This window comes from Medicago truncatula, chromosome 3, assembly GCF_003473485.1.
Source record: "Medicago truncatula cultivar Jemalong A17 chromosome 3, MtrunA17r5.0-ANR, whole genome shotgun sequence".
Taxonomy (NCBI): domain Eukaryota; kingdom Viridiplantae; phylum Streptophyta; class Magnoliopsida; order Fabales; family Fabaceae; genus Medicago; species Medicago truncatula.
In genome coordinates this window covers 4,822,685-4,829,565 of record NC_053044.1, presented here as the reverse complement: position 1 = coordinate 4,829,565, position 6,881 = coordinate 4,822,685, and the positions used below count along the sequence as shown (strand labels likewise).

The 6,881-nt window shown below is 32.9% G+C and overlaps 1 non-coding gene across 1 annotated transcript; it reads left to right on the top strand.

Annotated features, from left to right (window-relative positions):
* Nucleotides 1-1,422: 1,422 nt before the first annotated feature.
* LOC11429208 (uncharacterized) lies at nucleotides 1,423-2,064 on the top strand. Its single transcript, XR_005645446.1, has 2 exons — nucleotides 1,423-1,553; nucleotides 1,674-2,064. It is a non-coding gene; the product is annotated as an uncharacterized protein (transcript).
* Nucleotides 2,065-6,881: the final 4,817 nt, after the last annotated feature.

Genomic DNA, 6,881 nt, shown 5'->3' with positions numbered 1-6,881 from the left:
AGATTCAAATACTTTTTACATCTCAGTATTTTTGTTGCCTTTATAATCATGATTTCCCTTCATATAGGAGAGAAATGAGAGAACTTTTATTTTAAGAAGGCTATCACATCAATTTCGTCCTTGAGAAGCGATGAATTAGTTTTGAAAACTATTCCTTTAATGGATATTATCGTTGAATAGTAGTAGAGAAATCCTTTGCTACTTATGGAATGTTCTGTTACATTCTTTTCCATTGAATTTCTTTCTTTGTTTCGTCAAGTGGTCATGAAAATACAAATAGTACTATCAGATATTTGCATTGAATCCTTCATAACGAGTTAAGATCATCTCCATTTATTAGTCTGTCGATTTCGATTTCTTCCATTTAGAGAGATAAAGACACAAATAAATTTGAAAATAATTAATACCAGGGGGACCCACTACATATTTTTTTTTGTATCTATCTCTCACCAAATGACATTATCTATTTATTTTTAGTAAATGGAGATGATTCTGACTCCTTCATAACTTGCTTCCTTTGGAGCATGTATCCATAAGATCTTGTTCTCGTCACTCTTCAAGACTTGATGCATCCTTTATTTGATGAGAGCTTTGGATTTTTCTTAACTTATCGTCAGATCATCTTCTAAATCTTCAGAAGTTTCCAATGTGTTTCTTTAGTACCAAAATGATTTCCTTTATGTTTAGAGCATGATGTATCAACCAAAACTGGGCATTTAAATCATAATTTAATTTTATGGTTTTGCACACTTGAACATACATTAGAGTATTCAATTGTTCTTTTACACAATGCTATCATTAATACTTTAAAGACATTATTCTAAAATCCACCTTGGTTCAACGACATATGAAACCAACTGATAGTTAGCGAGTAATAACTTAATCAAAATTTAGTAGGACGATAGTGCATGGGGGAAACCCTAGCAGCCCAATGTATTTCTCCCTGATGTATCACGCGAACATATCAGTCTTCAATTCTAATTTATTTTGTATATACATGTCAATCAATGACTTTATGTCAATGAGAATGTTGATGAATTCATGCAATTATAAAATTTTATACTATTCCATATAATTAAATGATTTTATATATAAAAAAAATCCTACAGTAAGGTTAAACGATTAACTTATGCATTTTTATGTTTTTAAATGTCTTTTTTCAATCATCAAAAGTAATAAGGTTAATTACCAAAATATTAAATTCTAATGATTAGAAAGATTTTTATGGTGCGCATTTATTAAGTGTTGTAAATGGACAAATATAACACATTGATCTTCTTAAGAGACAATTAATAATAATTTTAAATTTAGGGAGTAACTTTTAAAAGTTATTAAGCGGAAAAAATATTTAAAATTTTCTTAACCCAACATGAGGTTTATACCCAATAAAGTGATCAAATAAATTATATTTGTTGTATGTAAGGATTATACACTATAAAGTGATCAAATCAATTATATTTGTTGTATGTAAAGAGTGAAAGATATGGCTCATAAGCTTGTGTATGCTATAACTTTATTTATTTTCCTATTTCTTATCGCAAATAATATTGAGGGTAATGTTTTTTTTTTTTTTTTTTTTTTCATCCTTTTCAAATTACCTTCTTTAGTTTGTAGTTCATATATAATTATTATTCATTTTTATAACATTAGTTTATTATATTCTTTCACTACAGATGATATTTTTTGTATAACTGATAATGATTGCCCACCAAATACGCTAGTTCAAAGGTATAGGTGCATTAATGGCAAATGTAATCTGTCTTTTGTGTCCTACGGATAGTATGAGTCTCATACTCAGAATATTACAATGACACCATGCATGGAAGACTGAGTTCTTACACTTGCAATAAGAAATAACAAATATATATTTTGCTAAAATCTTTTATAGTTACCATTTATTTATGGTCGTGAATCCTAATAATTGTATATTTATATATATATGTATTTTTTTTATCACCATGATCTTTAACTTAAGAATATGAAATTATATTTAAAGACCTACCACATATAACTTCAATTTTATATCATTAGATTGTCACGGTAATGAATTTTCAAACAATGTCATTTATGTTTCTTTCGAACTAAGAGTTCACTAGTTCATTTCTTTCTTATAAGTGTAAATTATTGGTTCCATTGATAATCAATAAAAGGATTATTATTGATAAGATATTAAAGATGGAACCCTACTCATCTGAGTTAGGATTTATCGTAATATTGACCATATATTTATTACTTTCTCATCCAAACACATGTCAACCAATTCCATTTTGAATCCCAACATTACTATCATAAGTTAGGGAAAAAGGAAGTTTCATACATCAATCACAACTTATACCATAAAGATACCAAACACATGAAAAATTAACAAAACACATAATGAACTTATAATTCATCAACACAATTTAAAATAAAACAAACATGCAACAACTATATTAGAAGAAGATGTTGAGAAATAAGATAGCACGTAAATAGCAGCTAGAATTCTTAGTTTGCTTAATGTGGAAATTACCTTATTTACATGTAATTTCATTTGTATTTCTTTTACATTTAGATAGATAGAAGTTAGTTAGACATAGCTGTCATAACCAACTTCTACATATACCCTCATTGTAACAGAATTCAGTTGAACTAATCAATAATCTTTTTCACTTCATTTTTCTCTTTCTTCTCTGGTTGAAACTTTGAGATGGTATCAGAGCAGAATCAGTTCTGCTCTGTTTCCGCTGCATGAAGATGAACAATTCTTGATTCAATCTCGTTCATCTTCTTCGATTCGTTCTGTATTTTTCTTTACAAATTTCTTCTTTTCTTCGTTGTTTCGATTGATTCATCTTTGAATCAGTTTCTTCTGTTCCAATTGAATTTTTCTTTCAGTTTTTGATTTGTTTCGATTAATCATGGTGAGGAACAACAACAACAATCAGGATCAAAGTTTGGATCCGTATTTCGTTCATCCTTCAGAAAATTCCAGCACGGTGAGTGTAACACCGCAATTGAATGGTGACAATTATCATTCTTGGTCAATGAAGATGCGTAGAGCTTTGGCGATGAAAAACAAATTCAAGTTTGTTGATGGATCTATTGAAGTTCCAGATGAACACGATCTCAATCGTGCTGCTTGGGAAAGGTGCAATAATCTTGTTCATACTTGGATAATTAATTCGATTTCGCCATCAATTGCGCAAAGTGTTGTTTTCATTGAGAATGCTATGGATATGTGGAATGATCTCAAAGATCGTTTCATGAGAGGAGATCGTATTAGAGTGGCTCAATTGCAGCAAGAAATTTCCAATCTGAAGCAAGGAAGCAAGAAAGTTACTGAATACTTCACTGAATTAAGAGGCTTATGGGAAGAATTGGATCAGTATAGGCCTATGCCTCACTGCACCTGTCCAATTCCTTGCAGTTGTTTGGCTATGCGTAATGCAAAAGGTTTCAGATTAGAGGATAGAATCATTCAATTTCTGATTGGGTTGAATGAAGAATATCAAAGTGTTACATCTCAAGTTTTATTAATGGATCCATTGCCTCAAATCAATAGAGTTTTCTCTATGATTATGCAGCAAGAAAGGAAGGCTCAATATGGTATAATTGTTGCACCTGCTTCTGTTGTAGAGGATACCAGTGCTAGATTGGTGAATGCTGTAGATGCACAGAGGCAATTTGGAAGAGGAAGAGGAAATGCTGGTTTCCAAGGAAGAGGAAGAGGCAATGGAAGAGTTTGTAATTTCTGTGGAAGGTCAAATCACACCATGGAGACTTGTTATAAGAAGCATGGCTTTCCTCCTAATTGGGGTAGAGGAGGAGGAAATTCTTATGGCTCAAGTTCTGCTTCTGCAAACATGGTAGAGTCTGAGAAATATGATGCTAAAGGTACTAGTAATGTTGCTAAGAATGATGATGGTGGAATGATGTTAACCAGAGATCAGTATCAGAATCTAATGGCATTACTTGAAAAGAATGCTATTGATGCAAAAGCCAACATGATGAAGGCAAGCAGTTCTGTTGCTAACATAGGAGGTAATTTCTATGAACACTCCAAGAATTATGATGATACTAGTTGGATAGTAGATACTGGTGCTACACACAACACTTGTTATGACATCAATTGGTTTATTACCTACAAAGAAATTGATCCTATTAGTGTTAAACTACCTAATAACAATATAGTGCAAGCCTTTTGTAAAGGGAAAGTGCAACTTAATTGTTATCGCGATTTTCGGGTGTCAAGTCATTAATTAGGCTTGAACCTTTCAATCTTTGATATTCTCTATTTTTTCTTGGGAAGGGCAAAATTGAGAAAAAACCCTTAGATTCTAAGTTCGGGGGTCGTTTTCACTACGGGAAGGTGTTAGGCACCCGCGGTGACTATAGTACTCTATAGGAGCCGTTTTCTTAGTTTATGTCTACGCTTTATTTTTAATGCTACTTATGAAAAAGGAAATTTACTTATGTTAAGAATGGGGGGGAGAAAGTGTTTGAGGTTTTATTTTAGTGGACTTGGAGAGGTTTTGACCTCATGCCTACATACCCATTTAAGGGATCAAACTCCATGTAGTTCTCTCTCAAAAAATGTTATTTTGTGTGTTTGGTTGATTTTAGTTTTTGTTGGAAAATGGTTTTGAAGAAGAGAAAGAGGCCTTAAAGGCATAAGAGAGAAAAATGGTGAATGGTTGGTTCAATTGTTATTAAAAAAGTCTAAGTAGAAATTAGGATTCATTTGGATTTGTTTAACAAAATAAAAGAAGAAATTCCATGGAGTTTTGACTCCGAGATTTGTTTGGAAAAATTTGAGTGATGGAATTGGTTTATTATTTTTTTGAAAATTGACATTTGTCTAAAAATCGCGTTTCCTAAGCATACATCTAAATGGTAAGCATGCAGCGTGTGTGCGTGTCAGTGCTTGTGTCGGTGTACATCCCTTATAGTGTCCATAGTCCTTTACATTGAGTCCTAAATACATGCTATGGTCTTGAAAGGAATTTAAAAAAGAACTAATCTATCTAAAATTATTACAAACCCAATTGATATAGAAATGAATAAAAAAATGATGCCAAAACTATGGGATGAATGAAATGTGAGATGAAATGGTTAGTATCATAAGGCATAAAAATAGTAGAAAGGTAAACAAAATTGAATAGAATAGCAAGAGAAAAAAAAAAGTAATGAAATGAAATAAAATGGCAAAATATACCTAAAATTGGTTATGACACTTAGACATGCATATGACTTATAATTCCCTCATCATAACCATTTTTAAAAGAGATTTGATTTTAAGCTACAATGTGAGGATCATAAAAACACACAAGCAAAGCATCATACCATATTCCTAGGGATATTTTCTACACATTATTTAACATGTAAAAAAAAAAAAAAAATCACAAAATGTCAAAAAATGCACCAAGAACATATAGGAATTTAATGAGCAAGAATTAAAAAGAACAAATGAAGAAAATAGAAAAATATAAGCAAGTAAATTCTAACATTTAGAGAAAAAATTAAAATGATAGGGAAACATTTTTAGAAAATTTTTAGGAGCATAAAATGCCAAGAAAGTGTAAAAAAGTATTTAAAAACACAACAAAAAAAGCAATTAAAAAAAAACTCAGCAGGTTATAATCTGGACCGTTGGATGAATCCAGAGGTCCAGATCTAACTCCCAAGATCTCATCACAGCCACTGGATCAAAGATCCAAGGGTTTAAAAAACACAAAAAAGATAGTGTAAAATTGCAGGAAGCACAATGACCGTTAGATCAAAGATCTAACGGTTCAAACAGAAGATATACCATATTTCACACAGAAGATCACACACATGATTCAAGATCAAAACACACAGCAGCCATCAGATCTTGGAACAATCCAGATCTGATGGTTCACAGAGCGAGGGAACACCACAGAAACATGCACGCGCGCGCGTGGGAACGGAGGGAGTATATAAAGGAATTTTCACACAAAAAACACATAAACCCCTTCTCCTTCTCTCTCTAAAACTCAAAATCACAAAAATGCTCTCCCTTCTCTCTAGAAACTCGCCGCCGGCGAGAGCTAAGTGGTGGTGGTGGGAGTTGCTCCGGCGCGGTGGCCGGCCGTAGCGTTTTTCTTTTTTTTTTTTTCGAAATTTTTACATCAAAAGTTCCGTCACCACCTCCTCTACACAAATCCGGCGTTAGTTTTAGCGAGAACGGAGCGATTCGGACTAGATCTACGTTTTTACTTTGAAATTTTTTTCACACTTTTCGCAAAAAAAAAAAAAAAACTACGGATCTAGATATCCTTTTCTCTATAGAGTCCGAATCCGGTCTCGGAATTTCTAAAATCCGAACGTACAAGCCTAGATCTACAAATACATATCCGTAACAAACTTTTTCACACTTTTTCTACACTATATGCGCGCGCGAAAATGAAGAAAAAGAGGAGAGAAATGCGTTACCTCTATCGTAGAACGGAGAAAAATCTTCGGAAAACTTCGAATCTCCCTTTTTCCCCCTCCGTGCGCGCGCGTTTCAACTCCGTTTGTGGTTGTTTTTTGCTCAAAAATCTGGTACGTTTTGGTGTTGATGTGATGATTCGCGGTGGTTTTGAGTGAATCCGGTTCGGATTTGTTGATTTTGTGGTGATTGGAGTTGATTCTGAGCAGATCCGGTTTAGATCTGTTGATTTTGGTGATGATGTGTTCTTGGTGTTCTTCCTCTTTTTTTCTGAGATTTTTCTGTTTTTGATTCTGTTATGGATGAGAGAGAGAAAAAGATTCTGTTTGAGACTGATTGTGATTGATTCTGATTTTCTTTTGGATCCCCCTGGAATTTCTGACACTGTATGTTATTTATAGCCTGCCATGTGTATTCCTGGACCAATGGGGCAATGCCACCTGTTTGTGAA